Source organism: Marmota marmota, unplaced genomic scaffold, assembly GCF_001458135.2.
Source record: "Marmota marmota marmota unplaced genomic scaffold, marMar, whole genome shotgun sequence".
Lineage (NCBI taxonomy): Eukaryota > Metazoa > Chordata > Mammalia > Rodentia > Sciuridae > Marmota > Marmota marmota.
Genome location: NW_026000174.1, coordinates 53,440,443 through 53,459,021, shown reverse-complemented (window position 1 = coordinate 53,459,021; position 18,579 = coordinate 53,440,443). Strand labels below are relative to the sequence as shown.

The 18,579-nt window shown below is 56.0% G+C and overlaps 1 protein-coding gene across 1 annotated transcript in view; it reads left to right on the top strand.

Annotated features, from left to right (window-relative positions):
• The window catches only part of Alx4 (ALX homeobox 4), a 41,362-nt gene that overhangs the window by 10,705 nt on the left and 12,078 nt on the right, over nt 1-18,579 (top strand). The gene's annotated exons all lie outside the window — the stretch shown is intronic.

Genomic DNA, 18,579 nt, shown 5'->3' with positions numbered 1-18,579 from the left:
GATTTTGAGACTCCTCACAAGGGATGCCGCCAGGTGCCTCTCCAGCCACAGCCCCCACCCCCCCAGGTTCCTAGCTGGGCCCACCTGCTCAAGGTGGGCCTCCCCAGTACCCTCCTTTCTCTCCCCATCCTCCGCCCCAGCACTGGCAGTTGTGGGCACCAGGGGTCCCTTGAGTTTCCCAGCAGGACATGCCGTGGGAACTGCATCCCATTCTACAGACCCAGCCGAGGCTCGGAGACAGAGGAGCTGATTCGGGGCACACATCAAGGAGGGGCTCCCTGCGGGCTCCCTGGGCAGGACACCCCACCCAGCACTTGAAACTGCAGGACCTTGACCTTGGCCGGGTTTCTGGCCCTCTCAGTGACGGGCCCCTCACTGCAGATGGAAGTGATAGGGCTGCCCCCTGCAGGGCTGAGGGAGGGCGAGACCAGAGGAAGCCACTGACACCTTGAGACCTGAGCCAGCGTGTGGTCAGCCCTCCGGGTGGCAGCCACTGTCACAGTGAGCAGGCCCTGGGGAGATGGCATGCACGGAGACAGAGGTGGCCGCCTCCTTCTCACCAGTGACGTGGTTGGCACCAGCAAGGCTGTGGGAGGCACCTGGGAGAGGCCTCTGTCTGCCCACAGGCCCGCATCCCCGGGCTCGGTGGCCATGAGCCTTGTGGGTGGGACTCCCCGGAGGGCAGCCAGTGGCCTGCAGCTTCCTAGCAAAGCCACTCAGAGTGGGCCTGGGAGGTCATCAGTTTAAGGAGCCAGAAATGGCCCTCTGGACAGAACACAAAGCAAGGGAAAGAAGGAACAGGGACCAAGTGTGCAGAGTAGGCCAGCAAGGCAGCCACCGGCTGGGCAGGACTGGAGGAGTGGCCAGGGCCTCGCACACCTGCTGAGGGGGTCAGCCTCTGGAGGAACTGAGAGGGCAGGGGAGGCAAGGCCCTGCCGGGTGCCTGGTCACAGTATGGCCTTGAGAAACAGATTTAAAATATCTTAATTAGGGATGATTAAAAAAAAAAAAAACTGTGGTCAGACATTTATGACATAAAATTTGCCATTTTAACAAATTTTAAAAATTCATTTATTTATTCTAATTTGTTCTATAGGACAGCAGAATGCGTCAGTTCATCGTACACCTAGAGAGCAGTTTTCATGTCTCTGGTTGTTCACAAAGTAGAGTGCCGCCATTCGGGTCTTCATACTGTACTTAGGGTGATGGGGTCCGTCTCATTCCACGTCTTTCCCACCCTGCCCCCTCCTCCCCTCCCTCCCTTTGCTCTATCCGAAATTTCCTCCCATGCTCCCCCGACCCGTACCCATTATGGATCAGCATCCTCGTATCAGAGAAAACATTCCGTATTTGGTTTTGGGGACTGGCTTACGTCACTTAGCATAATGTTCTCCAGCTCCATCCATTTACCTGCAAGTGCCTTGGTTTCTCTCTCTCTTCATGCTGTGCCATTTTAACATTTTAAACACACAATTCAGGGGCATTGAGGACACAAACAATGTCATGTAACCGTCATCTCTGTTTCCAGAATTTTTTCGTCATCCCCTACCAAAACTGTGTCCACTCAACGGTGTCCACTGTCCCCTCCTGCTCTGCAGCCCCTGGTGACCTCGGCTCTGCTTTCTGTCTCTGATAAGCTCCTTCAGCGCTACCTCCTTGAAGCGGAATCATCCAGCAGTCGTCCTTGGTACCTGGCCATTGCATCTCTTATTGGTCATTTGTGTGACTTATCTGAAGAAATGTCTGTTCAAGACCTCACCCATTTTTGAAATTGATTGTTTGATATTTTTTTTTGGTTGAGTTGTAGGAATTCTTTATGTATTCTGGGTAGTAATCCCTTATCAGATACGAGGTTTGTGAACATTTTATCTTTGGGGTAGGCTTCTTTTCTGGGTAGGCCTTCCCCTCTCTGAATTGTGTCCTTTGATTTATACAAAAGTTTTAAATTTGGGTAAAGCCCAGTGTCTCGATGTCCTCCCTTGGTTTCCTGTACTCCTGCTGTCACGGCCAAGGAATCGCTGGTAATGTCCACGTTGTGAAGATTCCCCGCGTGTCCTCTCCTGGTAGACTTATGGTTTTAACACTCAGGCGTCTTTGATCCATTTGAGTTGATTTTTGCACATGGCAGAAGATAAGGCTCCAACTGCATTCTTCCACATGGCTCTCCAGTTTCCCTGTCCTGGTCATCCAGAGAGCAGCAGGGTCGAGGACTCCAGGGGCCAAGCAGGTGGGCCACAGGGGAGGGGACTGCAGAGAAGCAGCTGTCACGTGCTCCTTCACCTTAGGGTCCCCCAGCCCAGGTAATTAAACAGGGCCCTGTTGGAGCCTGGCCTCCCAGCCAGGGACCCCACAGGCACAATTTCCAGTGTTCTGGGGAATCATAGAAATACTGTTCTGCTCGGCCGTCTGCAGCTTTGAGGCTTTCTCTCTGGGGAGCCCTTGCAGCCAAGGCCCTGGAAGCATATTTCAGCCTGAATAGCCTAGTGGCCTTGGCAAACAGTGAGTTGACCTCTTTGCCTCAGTTTTCTTATCTGTGAAGTGGGGATTAAAATAATATCGACCTTTAGGAACATTGTAGGGCTTGAATAGGCGAAATGGGTGCAGAACTTAGGACAGAGCCTGGCTCAGAGTGGTGACCCCAGGACCGTCCACTGTTCTTTTTGATAAGATTTTTCTGGAACCCTCACTATGTCAGGCTGGCCAGAAACCTTGGTGGGCAGTTCTAATTGACTCAGATGCCAAGGGTTAGAAAGGGAACATAGCATTACTGAACCTACACGTACGCCTGACAAAGTCTTTTGAAATATAAATGAGCGATGTCGGGTGGAGCCTGGCTGTCTGCTGATCCCAGGGACAGGCAGGATTGGGGAGAGGACGTGGGTCCCCCGGGCCCCTCCCGCCCCACAGCTCACATCTCCCTGGCTTGCTGCACCCTGTGCCCGTGCACCCTGAGCTGGGCACTCCTTTCTCCCCTCCCTTTGGAATGTCTGTGCCCTGTGACCCTTTGATTCAGAGCTTCAGACCTCCAGGTCCCAAGGGTGGTGCTCGTCTCTGCAGGAGAATCAGCCAAGTCAGGAGCTCCTGCAGCCCCTGAGGGCCAGCTTCCCCACTTGTCCTTAAGGAGCTGCCCTATGGGCCAGACCTGCATGAGGATCCTCCACTCAGAGGTCTTGGGAGACATTATACCCCCAATCTACAGATGAAGGAGATGAGGCTCAGCATGGGTGGAACCTCCCCAAGTGTCCTGCTGTGACGCGAATTCAGATCCGCTGGAGCCAAAGGGGCTCTGCCCTCTCCATGCCTCTGCCCCTTGGGAAGGGTCTGCAGTGCAGCCCAGCACATGGGCCACAGCACCTTCCATCGACCCCTGAGCAATGGCCACATGTCCCTCTGCCCGACCTGAGCTCCCTCATCCCTCCAGAACCGTATTCAGAAGCTGGCCAGCCCAGCCCAGGGAGAGGAGGCTGCCGTGGGTGAGGAAGGAGGAGCTGCCCGGATCTGCTTTCTAGACTAGAGGAAGCTGGCGTGGCCTAGGGATTGCTTGGCATCTGCTCCTAGGCCGGGGATGAGAGCTGATTAGAGAAACTTTACCTGACACATGCCTGACCCTTGCTTTATCCAAGTCCCACAGGATGCAGCCCTTCAGAACCTAGTTTTATGCTACACCAAGTACATTTTTACTGCTTCAGATCCACTCCCAGAGAAGCCCAACAGGTTGAAAAGAATGGACTTTTCTCACATCCACTGTGGAGGAGACTCTTCTTGGTAGAAGCTGCACCTGATGCAATTTAAACAGAGACTGATAGGGATTATTTTGTAATCTGAGAGAGCAGGAGTCAGTGAAAGTATGTTAACCAGCTCTCCGTACCTATAACAAAATACCTGAGATGATTAACGTATAAAGACAAGAAGTCTATTTGGGCTCACAGTTTGGGAGGTCTCAGTCCATGATTGATTAGCACCATTGTTTTGGGCCTGGGGTAGGGCAGTACATCAGGGCAGGAGAACATGGTACAGCAAAACCACTTCCATTGCCAGCCAGCCACCAGACAGAGGAAGGGACAGGGGTCCTACAATTCCCTTAGAGAGCACACCTCCAGTGTCTAAGGACCCCCCCCACTAGGTCCCATCTCCTGAAGGTCCCACCACCTCCTAATAGCGCCATCCTGGGGACAAGGCCTTTAACACACAGGCCTGGGGGGATATGGACCATCCCAACCACAGCATATACTTACTCTGTGTGGTGGGCAGAACCCTCGGCACCCATCTGCTCCAAGTCCAGCCGTGTACACAGAAACGCTAGCCAAAAGCTTAGGTGTAATCATCCTTTGGGAGTTTTGGATTCCTAACCATTTCATAATTATCAATGTGGGATTTCTTTGAAAGTAAAAATGAATGATCTTCTCTGTCCTTACCTTATCAGCTTCAGCAGGTTAAGTAGCAGCCTTGAAACGAACTCAGCTTACCTTCTCCCTTCTTGTCCAAGGGGGAAAAAATCCTCCTTCTGTCCCAGGCTGCAAATGGTTCTTTAGCTTAGAAGGAACACGTTTGAGACAGAAAACCCTGGTGTCGGTGAGACAGACAAGTCCCTTCCAGGAAGACATGGAACTCCTGCAGCCTGAGAAATCCAGGAACTTGAGACTCACACAGCTCAGCAGGGGGAGGCTGGGAGCTAGACTCTGGGCAAGGTGAGGGGTACAGAGCCTTCCTGCCTTTGGTTAGGGTGCTGTCCAATGGTGCAGGCTGCCAGGATTCCACTTTTTAAAAGTTATTGAAGTATGCCGGATAGAGTGGAGCACTCCTGCAATCCCAGCTACTTGGGAGGCTGAGGCAGGAGGATAACAGCCTCAGCAACTCAGTGAGACACTGTTTCAAAAAAAAGGGAGGGGAGCTGGGATGTAGCTCAGGGGTAGAGCATATCTAGGTTCAATCCCCAGTAGTTAAAAAAAAAAAGTTATTAAAGCATAGATGACCGAAGAAATTGACATTTGGCATCCGACTCTGACGGTGGTTTGCAGCCTTTGTTATGTAGATGAAGTCCCCTGATTTGGAGGGGACCCCGGGATCTATTTTGGACAGAGGTTGATGGAGCTGGGGAAACTGGAACTGAAGAGTGGCTGTGTAGGGAGGGGCCCAGGGTGGGGGACCTTGCGGCCAGGTGACTCTGCCTTCACTCTTACTGCCAGCCCAACTTGTCCCCAGATGACAGTCACACTCAGGTCCACGAGGCGCCTCTTGATGGGAAGCTGAACAGGGGTGGGCGTCCAGGCCCTCGGCTTCACTCACCCCGCGGCCACCCGGGAAGTTCCCAGCCTCACTCCACAGATGAGGAGACCGAGGCACCCAAAGGCCAGGTCACCTTCCCAAGAATGCCCCGTGGTGGCAGAGCCACATGGTGGCGTGGGAGCAGCCCGGGTCATCTCCCTGAGTCTGCCCACTTCCTGTGTGAAGCACAGACTGAGCAGAGAGGGGACGGCGCCCCCACACACAGTGGCCTCCCCACCTGGGGACATCCCTGGGAACACAGCCCCGGCCCGAGGCTGGGCCTGGCTCCCTGCTCTGCTCTGCCCGCTGCGTCCAGCCACTGTCTGCTGACCAAGGCCGGTGCCGTGTCCCTGAGCTCTGTCCCCACCACCTGGCTGCCCGCCTGTGGTGGGCTCCAGAAGTGTTGTGGGAGTAACAGATGAAGGACAGCAGCCAGCAAGGGGCAGAGCCAGGCCCACCCAGGCCCGCCCGCTCCCCATGCTGCCCAGCCTTCATCTCACCTTGCCCAGGACGCAAGGCCCTCTGTCCCGCCTGACCTGGGACAGAAAGTGACATCCCAGTGTCCCCAAGAGGTGCCGGGATGCAGGCTCTTTTCCTGTCAGGGGCAACTCGGGTCGGATTAGGGGAGGGATGCTTAGGACCCTGCTGTGGGTCCCCAGTCGGGTGGCAGTGGAGGGGACAGTGGACACGCAGGCCATAAGGCTGGAGGGGGACATGGGGGTTTAGTTCCAGTCCTGCCTCTGCCAGGCTGAGGGACCTTGGGGTCCTTGTCCTGCCTGGAGGGGGAGGAGGTGGCCCAGGGTGGTCCCAAAGCGTGGGGGCGGGGCTTACCGTTGGGGTGACAGGACAGTGCGGGAGGCTTTTTTGGCTTCTTGGGTGGTGGCCCAGCCAGCGTCCCTCCCTGTAGGTGCCGGGTTCTTGTCCAGCCACACAAGATGGAGACAGAGCTCATGTCTCAAGACCAGGGCCACCCTGAGCCATGGGGAGCTGGGGAAGGTCCCAGTGCTCCAGAACAGCAGCTAGCAGGGTGGACAGTCCCCTGCAGGGACCAGACCTGCCCACCCACGGCTCCGGAAGGTGACCTCCGCGTCTCTTTGGGCTTCTCCTGGGGACCCTGGAGCTCAGTCAGCATCCATCCTCTGAGAGGGAAATTGTTCCTGTGGCTCCACTGTGTCCCCTGGGACAGGGAGGAGCCTCCCTTGGTCCTTCCAAGGGCTGTCTACATGTGAAAGAGGTCACTGCACCCCCTGGAGAGCCGGGGGCAGAACAGGTTCAAATCCCAGCCCCTGCTGCTCCCGATCGGGGACGTCCTTCTGGAGAACAGCCTTGGGTTCTCCATCTGCGGATTGGGGGTGAGCCCTACTGGCCTCATGGGCCTGCGGGGGCCAAATAATACAGAGGGTGGATGGGCACACGTTCCAAGGACGACATTGTTATTGTCATCGGCTCTGGCTGGAGAGAAGCCCCCTCCCCAGCCCAGCCATGGCCTCTCACTGGTCATTCTGGACTGCACCGTCTGGGGCTGGGCGTGGTGTATTCTTTTACCATCAAAAGCCACAAGCCGTGCCAGGTCTCCTCGGTGGCTTTGTTTTGGTACCAGATTTGAACTCAGGGGCACTTGGTCACTGAGCCCCATCCGCAGCCCTGTTTGTATTTTACTTAGAGAGCTGAGTTGCTGAGGCTGGCTTTGAACTCACCATCCTCCAGCCGCCACCTCCTGAGCTGCTGGGATGACGGGCGTGGGCCACCGCACGGGGTCCTCCTTGGCTTTGACACTGAGTACCAGAGCCTCTTCTGACTTTTTCAACCAGAATCGGCCACCTGCTCATCCTGTGCCCTGGGTCCGGGGGGCACTGCGCTCCTGCCCCTGGGACCCCACAGCAGTTGACAGTGCTGGTTACACCTCTGTCCCCTCCACCAGGCCATGGCTCCTAGGGGGACCTTGGAGAGTGACTAAATGAGGCAGGGCACAGGGTGGGAGAGGAATTCTGGGCACCATGAGGACGGAGCAGGCCATGGGCGCCTGGGCAGGCTGAGCCCCGAGGCCCTGCTCCAAGCACTTTATGGGGTACGCGGACACCTGCCTCGTTCTGACAAGTTAGAAGAAAACTGAAATGACAGGGGACTCAAAAATCAAAGGACTCTTTTACTTTTAAGTTCCGCCAGCCGCTCGGCCTTGGCTAATGAGCCGCTGCCGTGGCCAGGTCTGAGCCGCACTGAAGGGACCCTTGCAAGCGAGGGCTTTGCGAGGGCCGGGGGCGCAGGTGTGCCCAGAGCAGGTGTCAGGGTTGGGATTCCGACTACAGGGTGTGGCCCTGTGCGACGTGGCTCTGGGCGCGGTGGCCCAGCCAGCCCAGCCCGTCCCAGCGAGCACAAGGCCTGGGTAAGGGGGTTCCTTCTACGGGCTCACAAACGCTATTTAAAAACTTTCTACTTTGATCTGATTTCACTTTGGGAAAAGTCATAAGTTGTCATAAGTCCAACAAGCCCCAGGAGCCCCTCGTGCTGATTCCGCACGTGGTGACGTCTCTCCGTATTTGCGCTCCCTCCACCTCGCGGCCTCTCTGCGGGCGAACGTTCGCATAAGTTGACGAGTGTGTCCGCACCCAGGGGAGGAGCTCTATTTTTCTGAACGACTGAAGTCTAAGGTGCAAACGCACCATTGCAAAGAGCTCAAAGGTGCAGTCGTGTCGCCTGATCGTGTTGGTTCTAAAACAGGACACAGCCGTGGGCTGGGGATCCTGTGGTCAAGGACATTGGTCTCACACGGTAGGTTGTTTCACCAGGGCCACCGTGAAGATGGGACAGGTGGGGCCAATCCAGAGGCAGCCGAGAGGAGCTGAGAGGTTCCTCCTGACTCTCCTCCCTTCCTCCTGGCCCCTGTCTCTGTCTGCCTGATCCAGTGCCATCAGGGCGCCCACCCAGGAGGGCCCAATGGAAGTGCTCCAGGCCGAGGTTCGAATCTCAGCTCTGCCTCTGACCACTATCTCATTCCTGGACAGGCCACTGACCTCCTCTGGGCTCAGTCTCCGGGGCTGTGAAATGGGAGTGTCTTACACGGGTGATAGACACAGTAGTATGTGATGGACACCAGTGACCTGGTGGACACCCTCGGACCTTGGAAGCAAAAGCTCAACTTCTGGGTCTCTGTGAGAGCTCCTCCCTCCTTGGCTCTGGGAAGGCCCCTCCACCCTCTGGACCAGGAGGAAGCCCCCCCCCACACATGTAGGAGGAACCCCCGAAACTTCCGTCTGAGGGAGGGGTGCCAGACGAGGGGTGGTGGCACCTGCCTCTACTGAGGTGTCTCGGGCAGAACCTACAGGGCCACAAGGAAAGCCACAGGCCACCACAAGGGGGGTGTCTCAGGGAGTGTTTGCATTGCCTGAACACCTACTGTGCGCCAGGGCCACTGGAGGCCCAGAAGTCCCCAGGGTCTCCAGGAAGGGGTCGTCTCAGGCCAGTCACTCAGCTGACATTGACACGAGGTGAGGTTCTCCTCTCAGAGCCTCTGGCTGCCCAACTGAAAAATGAGGCCACCCTGAGGGAAATTTGAGGGTGTTGAAAGGAGCCCCTGAGAACCAGGAGAGGACCTGGAGAGGATGATCAGGGACCTGCCTCATCTCTCTGTGTCCCTCCTAGAGCTGGGATAGTGGCAGAGGTGTAGAGGGCTGAAGAGCTTCTGGCTGGCACATCCTTCCAGGTAGGACCTGGATCCCCAACCAGACCTCTAGGAACCTCAGCTGGGAACGGGCCGGGGCACCTTCCCCCCCCACCCAGGAACACTTTATTAGAACTGCAGTGCCTCCTGGTGGCCACTATGAGCCACTGCAGCTCGATCTTGGCTGGTGGGGACTTGGGTCCTAGAACCCTAATGCAGGGGCCAGGGAACCAGCCCTGTGGGTGGGCAGCCAGGACAGTGCTCCTCCCCAGTTCTGGCTTCCCGCAGCCTGTGCCCCTTCCTAGCCCTTTCTCACCCCCTACTGTTGAACTGAGGAGGAAACAGGCCAAGAGGTGTGCCCAGGGTCACCTCCAGGCCTTCATGTCCTCCCTGTGACTTGTGGTTCGGGTCCTCTTTCCCCACTCCCATGCAGCAGCCCCCCACAAAGGCATGTGCTGCAGACTGAGGCCCTCCTGGGTCTGGAGCCCAGCCCTGGGGCCTAGGGTCCTCTCCTGTAGGTGCCCTTGCCACCTTCAGCAGGGCACGAGAGCTGGCCCCGTGCTACCAAGGGCAGAAGGGGACCCAGGGACTGTCCTCCCAGGCAGGCGTGCACAGTCATTTACCCTAATTCTCTGAATGTGTCCCCAGCACCTGCTCACGCCAGGCCCAGGCCCCCAGCCAGCGCCAGAGAGCAGGGAATTCAGTGTTTGGAGGTAAGCCTGGCCCTGGGGTCAAGGAAGAAGCAGGGTGACCCTTGGCACAGGAGAGGAAATACAAAAACTAAAAGCTCTTGCCATGTTAATAATAAATAAGCACAGATTAAGATAAGATCTCACAGTTGCAAACATTTAGAAAACACTATAAGATCTGGTAAGGCCTCCCGAAGAGGGAGGACACAGTGTGGGTAGCTGAGGACGTGGGCGCACCTCTGGAGGGTAGTGGGTCTGACGATGGGCCCACGGCTCAACTAGCGAGTTCTGGTTCTTAGAGCTGCTTCTCAGGCGATGTCCAGGACTGAGCAGAGATCAACCACATGGACGTCCGTCACAGGCTTGTTCTGATTTCTCGAAGTCAGTAGAGGACTCAGTGGATAATAAAATAGTTGCTTCCTATGGTGGAGCCCATGCAGCTGGAAAGACGTACAGGGAACAGTGTTAGCTTAAAAGGAACTTTCACAAAAATGTGTGTGTGTGTGTGTGTGTGTGTGTGTGTGAGAGAGAGAGAGAGAGAGTTTTCTTTTCTTGGCTTGTCCTGTGTGTGTATGTGTGTGTGCTACTAGGGACCGAATCTAGGGGCATTTTACCCCCGAGCTACATCCCTATTCCTTTTTATGTTTTGTTTTGGGGCAGGGTCTTGCTAAATTGCTGTAGCTGGCCTCAAACTTATGATCCTCCTGCCTCGGCCTCCCTAGCGGCTGGGATCACAGGTGTGCGCCATTGTGCCTGGCTTCTCTTGGCTTGTCTTGATTTTTTAAAACTTTCTTATAGAACACAGATTGCTACTTGTAGTGGAAAAGTAAATTAAAGCCACGAAAGTGAGAGTGAAGGAGAAGGACAGTAGCTAGTCGCACACAAGGGGAGAAGGACGTACCTGGCAGGAGGTAGGTGGCTACAGATCTGTGGAGGCCTGAGGCCCCCTGCAGTGCACGGGGGCCGAGGGGGGAGTCTGGGGAGCTGGGGGGAGGCAGGAGGGGCCGGCCTCCCCTGCAGGGCCCTGGATGCCGCAGTGGGCCTGATTCGTAGAACTGACAATTTTAGGAAAAAGCAAACAAATGACAATAAACCCAGGAATCTCCAGTGACTCTGAGTGTCAAATACAGAATAAATCATTTTAAAGTGTTTTCCATGCAATCTTGGGCATATTCTTATATTAAAAAAAAATAAAGTGTTCGCTGTCTGTTTGGAATCGTATTGTCCTTGGCCTCCTAATGAGGGCCTCCCCGCGGGAGGCAGCAAGATCAGGAAGTCGCAGCCTCCCCCTGGTTGTGCTGAGCCTGAAGGAGGAGGAGCCGGCAGGTTGTCTGGACTTGAACCCGAGCCCAGAGCCACCAGTGCCCACTCTGTGAGGAGAGTGGCCACCCCACCCCAAAAGGGGCCTTTCTCCACAGCTGCCCTGACCTCCCTCCACCCACTGGTCCTCGCTTACTCCCATGGTCCCACGTCACAGAGCCCAGCACTGATCAGCACAGGCCCCAGCACAGGGACTCGGGTGGTGCCTTCAGGTCATGGCCAAACCTGCTCTCAGAAGAACAAGCAGAAAACAAATTCAGACCAGAAAATAAGGCGGGGTTGGGGGCAAAGTCGACCCATATTCCTATTTCTGGAAACTTCTGACATTTTCTAAGGACAGCTACTCCACATCCTCCCCATTTTCTTGTCAAAATGAGATTTACTTAACAGGAGACAAGCATCTCTGCAACACTGAAGTGCCGTTGCGTAAGGTCAGCTCCATGCTGAGATCAGACAGAGGGAAAGGAAGGCACATCCACCCAGACCTATCCCTGTCATGGGAGGGAGGGAGAACAGACAAAGAGCCCAAGGAAATGCACCAGAAAGAAACGTGCAGAATAGAGAATATCGGGAAAGGTCTTCCACTTATGGGAAGGTCTTGCTTTATTTAGCCGTTCCTACTGCTGCCTACTTCAGCTGACGTCAGGTTTTTATATTCTAAAAGGACGCCACGATGAAATTTCTCTATTAATTCTTTAGGCCCATAATGAATTAGTCCTTCAGGATAAATTCCTAGATGTGGGATTTCTGGTGAAGGCATATAAACATTTTATTTAGTTTTTTCCTTCATATATTTGAACATAATTTCATACTTTTAGTTGCATTTTTAAAAACCGTACAATGATGTTGATAGATTTATGTGCTCACCACCACAATCAAGATATAGAACGTCATAGGTCCAGAATAGTTCCATCACCCCAGTGGGACCCCTGGGGAGACCAACCTTCACTTCTAACCCTTGGCCACCAGCGATCTGCTTTCTGTACTTGTAATTCTGCTTTTACTAGAATGTTATGTAACTAAGTGGAGTCATATGTTATGTAAACTTTGAAACTGGGACTTTTATAAACCAGAATGCTGCTTCTGAGGTTCATCTGCGTCTTTGTGTCAGTAGTTGGTTCCTTTTCTTGCTGAGTAGTATTCCACACATGTATGTTCCACAGCCTGCTTATCCATTCACCTGCTTAAGGACGCTTGGTGTACCAGTCAGCTTTCTGTTACTACAACAAAATACCTGAGATTATCAACCTAAAAAGAGGAAAAGTTAATTTTGTCTCACAGTTTTAAAGGTTTCAGTCTATGATCAGTTGGCCACCCTGTTGCCTTGGGCCTGTTGTGAGGCTGAGCATCATGGCAGGAGCATGAAGCAGAGGGACATTCTCACTTCATGGCAGCTGGAAAGTAAAGAGCGAGAGGAAACTAGCATCCCACAGCCCCATTCAAGGGCATGACACCAGTGACCTATGACCTCCACTATCCCCCACCTCTTAAAGATCCTACCACTTTCCAGTGCAAATCAAAACTACACTAAGATTTCATCTCACACCAGTCAGAATGGCAGTCATGAAGAACACAATAATAAATGCTGGAGAGGGTGTGTCGAAAAAGGAACACTGTATCCTGTTGGTGGGACTGTAAATGGGTACAACTATGGAAATCAGTATGGCGTTTCCTCAAAAGACTGGGCACAGAACCACCATATGACCCAGCTATACACTCCTTAGTATTTATTCTCAAGAATTAAAGTCATGGTGCCACAGTGACTTACGCATACCCATGTTTATGGCAGCACGACTCAATCACTAAACTATGGAACCAGCCTAGGGTCCACCAACAGATGAGGGGATAAAGAAAATGTGGTTTAGAAACACAGTGGTGTTCTACTCAACTATAAAAAAGAATGAAATTGTGTCGTTATTTTGCAGGAAAATGGATGGAGCTTGAGACCATTATGTTAAATAAAATAAGCCAAACTCAGAAAGTCAAGGGTCATATGTGCTCTCTCTTGTGGAAGCTAGAGAGGAAAAAGATATGTGGTAGGGGGTCTCATGAATATGGAGGGGGATCAGTGGAGTAGAGGAAGGAGACAAGGAAGAGGGAGGAGAGGAGGAAAGGGGGAAATACTGGGAACCACACTGGCCAAGTTACGTGTTAGGTTGTGTGCGTGTGAGATACGGAACAACAGACCCCACCATGTACAACTATGATGCACCAATAACAACATGGAAATTTTTTTTTTTATAAAAAGGTTCTACCACTTTCCAAAAGTACCAAGCTGAGGACCAAACTGTCACACAAGGTTTTGGGGCCATTCCAGATCCCCACGGTGGCACTTGTGCGTTTCAGTTTGGGGTGACCATGAACAAAGCTGCGCTGGGGCTTCATTACTCTAGGATGGAGGCCGGGGAGTGGGACTGCGGGGTTGTGACCCGAGTGTTGGCTGAATTCTGCGGACTGTTTTCCCCCTGCGGGTCTGAGGTCCCAGGTGGCCGCACTCTCTGACTTAGGGCACAGGTTTCCCTATTCCATGGTCCAGGGCTGCAGGAGGTCTCCCTGTGCTTTCCACAGTGGATAACGACGTCGACTCCGTTTCCACGCTTGCGCGCCCCCTGTGTGTCTTCTCTGGTGATTCAAATAGTTTTCCCACCTTTATTTATTACTATGTTAAAAAAAAAGTGCGTCCTAATTAGACTCCACGCTCCATTCCTCGTTTCCCTGGTGTCCTTGCGCCGGGACACCTCATTCCCTTTGGTCCTTGTATCCCCGCAGCCTCCTCTGGTCCGTGACTTTCCTTGTTTAGAGAAGTGTCTTAGGGCTTTGGTAGGTGGGTGTTGGTGACAGGTGTGGTGTCACCTTCCGAGCGGCTGGCCTGGGCACAGGGCTTCCAGCCGCACTCCTGCAGAGTGGCAGCCCCTTGCGCACAGATGTGTCCCGCGCGCTGGCTGAGTTGTCCCTGGTTCCTGCTGTCCCTCTCCTTGGAGGTAAAACAGGGGACCCCGGAGCTCTGGACAGAGCCCAGTGGCAGAGGGGGAGGGGCGGGGACAGGATCAGTGGCTAACCTTTCACCCTCCCCGCCCCCACAGGGCTGGTGACCGGTGGATTTGGCCAGTGCCCTTGGGTAGCGCCAGGCCCCGCGGGCTCTGGGGTTTAAGGAGGTTCCGTGGGCGCTGCGCATCGGCCACAGGCGATCCCCAGAGCAGCGGGGAGCAGCGTGTCCCCCACAAGGCAGGTGTTTGGAGGGGAAATAGATGTGAGCAAAACCAATGGGGATAAAATTACTCGGACCCCGTAACCCTGGGCTCCCCTGGCACAGCCAGTGCGCAGCGGCACACACCATGCTCACACCCTATGTCCGTGCCGGGGCCTTGACCACGCCCACACACAACTGCGCATGCGCACAGGCACCCAGGGTCCACTCCTGAGCCCAGGCTAGACCACGGCCCGGGCATGCGCACTCCACAGACCCATCGGCAAGCGGTGCACAAGTGTCCCCACACTCACCCCGACAGCAGGCTGGCGCTCACGCCCTGGGGTGCACGTACAAGGGAAAAGCCGCTAGAACTCCTAGCACCCCTAACTCGCCAAAGGACTGTAGAAACGCACCCTAACAAAAGGGCTCCCTAGGCTGAATGATGTTGGGTTGAACAAAGACGAGCCGGTGTGGCTAAGGGGAGGGGGACGCTCCGCCATCGAGCTGAAACCCCCCAGCCAGGGCCGGGTGGCCTGGAAACGGGGCTCCGTGGTGTGGGCCTGGGTGTCCCCAGAGGAGCCCGAGGAGGGAGGCCCCGCCTACGGCTCCTGGGGAACAGTGGGAGCTTGGGCCGAATGCTCATCAGAGGGGTCCACCGAGTTAATGTGAGGCCACCCGGGGTGTGCCTGCCTCGGGGCACGCCTCACATTGGGGTCACCCATGCGCCCTGACTTGATTCCTCTCAGCAGTCAGGGGCTTTCTCCGGACTCAAACTGGGGAAGCTGCCCACTGGGTTACATTGCCCTGGCCCCACCACCTTGGCCCTGGAAGGGCCCCACCAGGCCCCTCCCTGCTCTGGGCACAGTGGCCAGCAGGTCTGGGGTCCATGTGAGGCTGCTGCCTAGGGCCCCAAGAAGGCAGCCCAAGGATGGTGCCTTGGACCCAGGCGGGCCCTGGTACTGTTTAGCCTGCCCTGGTGCTGAGCCTGGGCCTGGAGAAGGCTCCCTGGCAGCGAGTGCCCTGGGTGCTTCCCTCCACTGCAGGGTGCTGCCTCCCCTGGGACTCCAGACACACACACACACACACACACACACTCTCTCTCTCTCTCTCTCTCTCTCTCTCTCTCTCTCTCTCTCTCTCGTACCTAGGATTGAACAGGAGCACTCAACCACTGAGCCACATCCCAGCCCTTTTTAATATTTAGAAAATGGGTCTCACTGCTGAGGCTGGCTTTGAACCTGTGATCCTCCTGCCTCAGCCTCCCAGGCTGCTGGGATTCTAGGCGTGCAGCACCACACCTTGCTGGGACTCCACCTCCTGCTTCTCCTTCCTCCCTGGCCCTTCTCCTTTCCTGCCTGTGTCCCTCGAGGTCTGTGTTGGTCCTTCTTCTTCCCGCTGTCCCTCAGTCATCTGCCACAGGCTGTGAACCCTGGATGCTGACATGCATTTCTACATGCATCTTTTTAACGTGTCTGGTCTGCTTTATTCTCTCCATGTAGCAGGATGAACTGGTTCCTTCATTTGCGAGGTTAATACTTTCTGCGCATGTGCTGTAGGGGGCCAGCACACAGTGGGTGCACAAAGTCAGCTGGGCAGAGCAAGAGCCCGGTAAGGTTTCTTGTTAGAAATCGTTCATTGATTCTTAGGCAGCCTCTCACTGCAACTCTGCTACTGCCCCACCCTATGCTAAAGCCCTGGGCAGAGAAGGGACATGTGACAAGACAGCTGTTCCTCAGGGAACTGTTATTCTGTAGGCAGCGCTGGACAGTGAGGCTGGGTTAGACACTAGTCAGCAAGCATAGGCAGTCACTGGAGAGTTGAGCTGGGGATAGGGGCTGTGCATTCCGGGAGGGCTTCCTGGAGGAGGAGTGGAGGCATCATTGGATGTTGGAGTTCAACTGGAAAAGAGGGGTGTTCCAGGCAGGGGTTATGGGGGGGGCCAAGAGGCCAGTGGTCTCTGGTCAGGAGTAATGGGGCCTGAGTGGCAGGATCTCTGTTCTCAGTGGCCATCCCGAGGGCAGTGAGGCTGGATTCTGAGCAGCACTAGGCCCAGGCTGGTTGTCCAGCCAGACCCTCCAGATTATTTCATTGAGAGCAACCTGCTGGCTTCCTGTTGGGGCCCAGCATGCTGCCCACCTCGTCCCCATCATGCACCTGTCTCAAATGGCCTCCCTGGGCTCAGAGCCACATGAAAAACGGGAGCCCGGAGGAGGGCAGCCTGCGGAGGGGCAACTGGATCCACGTGGCTGTTGGGAAGGACCAGGAGCAACGAGCACACTGCAGGCCACGGAGACGGGCGGCTCTGAGGGCACAAGGTCCACCTGTCCTGGGGTCAGACAGCCCCCGTCACCGGAGCTGAGGGACAGCACCTGTGGAGATGCTGCGGTGGCGGAGGCCGAGGCGGAAGCCCCAAGCCTGGGGTCTGAGGCCCCTGCATCCAGGAGGGCCGTGGCTTGTCGTTGGAGCAGGTGGGGGCTGCAGAATGTGGAGGAGCTTTTCTTTATCGTCTAAACTGGAGACAGCCTCCGGATTTAAAGCGAGTGACTAGCACTCAAGAAGCTCCAGTTTGGAGGGATTTCTTCCATCTTCCTCGAGAAGCCAGAAGCCTCAGCCTCCGGGAATCCTCCCGTCCCTCCGCCCAGGCCCCTGCTCTCCCCGCCCTCCCCCTCCCCCTCCATGGTGAACAAGGCAGGAGGCGCCCCACGGGCTGCGGCAGGGCCAGCCACCCCTGCTGGTCCTTCGCTCTCCGGGTGGGGTCTGCCCGCCGACGTAAAGATGAGACCCCCAGAGCCGAAGGCACCCTCTGAAGTCACAGGCAGGATGGCCCTAGGCTGGGGGTCTTTGTGCGTGGCCCCTGCTCTCCCACTCACCTGGCCTCAGTGGGGGGCCCGAGATGGGCAAAGCTGGGCCCTTGTTTCTCACTGTGGAGGTGGACCTTCTGCATCAAGAGCTTCTCAGGCTGTGCCCATTCCCTCATCCCCCAGGATGGCCAGAGCAGGACCCCAGGATCCCTGAGGGCCTGCATTCCTTCTCCTCTCCCGGCCTCCCTGGGAATGGGGCCCACAGGGCTGAGAGGGGTGCTGCGGATGACCTGGGCAGGTCCCACCTTCTCCCCAGCCTGGGTCTCCCTCAGGTTAAACCGGGGGTTGGGGTTGGTCCCACCAGCCCTGACTTCTTTGAGACGGGGCTGCCCTGCCTGGCCACAGCCCCCACTGTGTGGGGTGGTCGCCGTCCCAGGTTGATCCAGAGAAGACTGCGGGGTCCCTGGGGTTACAGGCTGGGGCCTGGGAGCAGCAGGAGGGCAGGAGGGACGGGGCCACCCCCCACCCCCCGTCTGGCCTCAGGAAGTTGCATAACGGAGATGTTTATTTTGGGTGAGGCTGGGTGGGATTTCTTTCCTTAAAAAAAACCCCAAAACATAAAATTTATTTGTCTGCCAAGAAGATAAATATCTGTGCTGAAAGCTCCCAGCCCCGCTGCCAGCTGCAGTTTACATGATGCTGTCACCGATCCGTGGTCAGCTGGTGTGCCTGGGCCCACATGGGTGTCATGTGTGATGCTCTGGGCCGTCACCAGCCCCTGGCTTCTATATGGGGCCAGGCATGGCCTCCGAAGCTGTCCCCAGACCTACTCTGGGCAGTCACCTCTGCCCGATTTTCCTCAATGCCATGGAGACAGCGGGGACAGAGGTAAAGTGTCCCTCTCGGCTGTCCCGCTGCACCCAGAGCCAGGACTGAGAGTGAGTGACACCTCAGCCTCTGGGGTGGGGATGGAGGCCACCTGGGCTGGAGGACGCATCCTGGCCTCTGACGCCCATTGCAGAAGAACAGCTTGAGCTTGCGGGTCCGAGGGCGCTGCTCATTCCCACAGCGCATGCGTGTGCCGATCATCTGAGCAGGCGCACGTGGAGCTTCAAATGCAGCCCGCACGTCTGGTCAGCTGTGCGCATTGTTGCACTCAGCCGGTTCGTTTGCCCCAAGACAGGGGACTGTGGCTAGAGCGGGCCTCTCACCCACCTGCCCAGACGCCCCATCTCTGTCCCCCAGGGAATCTGCGCAGGCCCCTGTGCCCTGGGTCTGCTCCTCCAAGGACTTCACAGGGCTGGGGTCCTCTGGCGCCAACTGGGACGGTGGGCTTGCAAGTCCAGACCAGCAACGGGAATCAACCACGGCGAGAGCCCACGTGGTCAGCCCTGTGCTGAGAGCCCCTCCATTCTCACAGCCACCGTGGGGAAGACCCGACGGGTGTCTGCACCCCCATTTACGGAGGGGGAGGCCGAGGCATGGAGGTTGTCGGGAGCACAGGGCTGGAGTTGCAGGTGTGGGATTCGAACCCTGGCCCCAGGGCCCACACCCTGCACCCTGCCACGAGGCAACTGTGCCCCCTCGGGAGGTGACCAGGCCCCCTGGATGTGGACTGCTGCTCTCTGCACTCCCCCGCTGCCCCCCCCCCCCCCA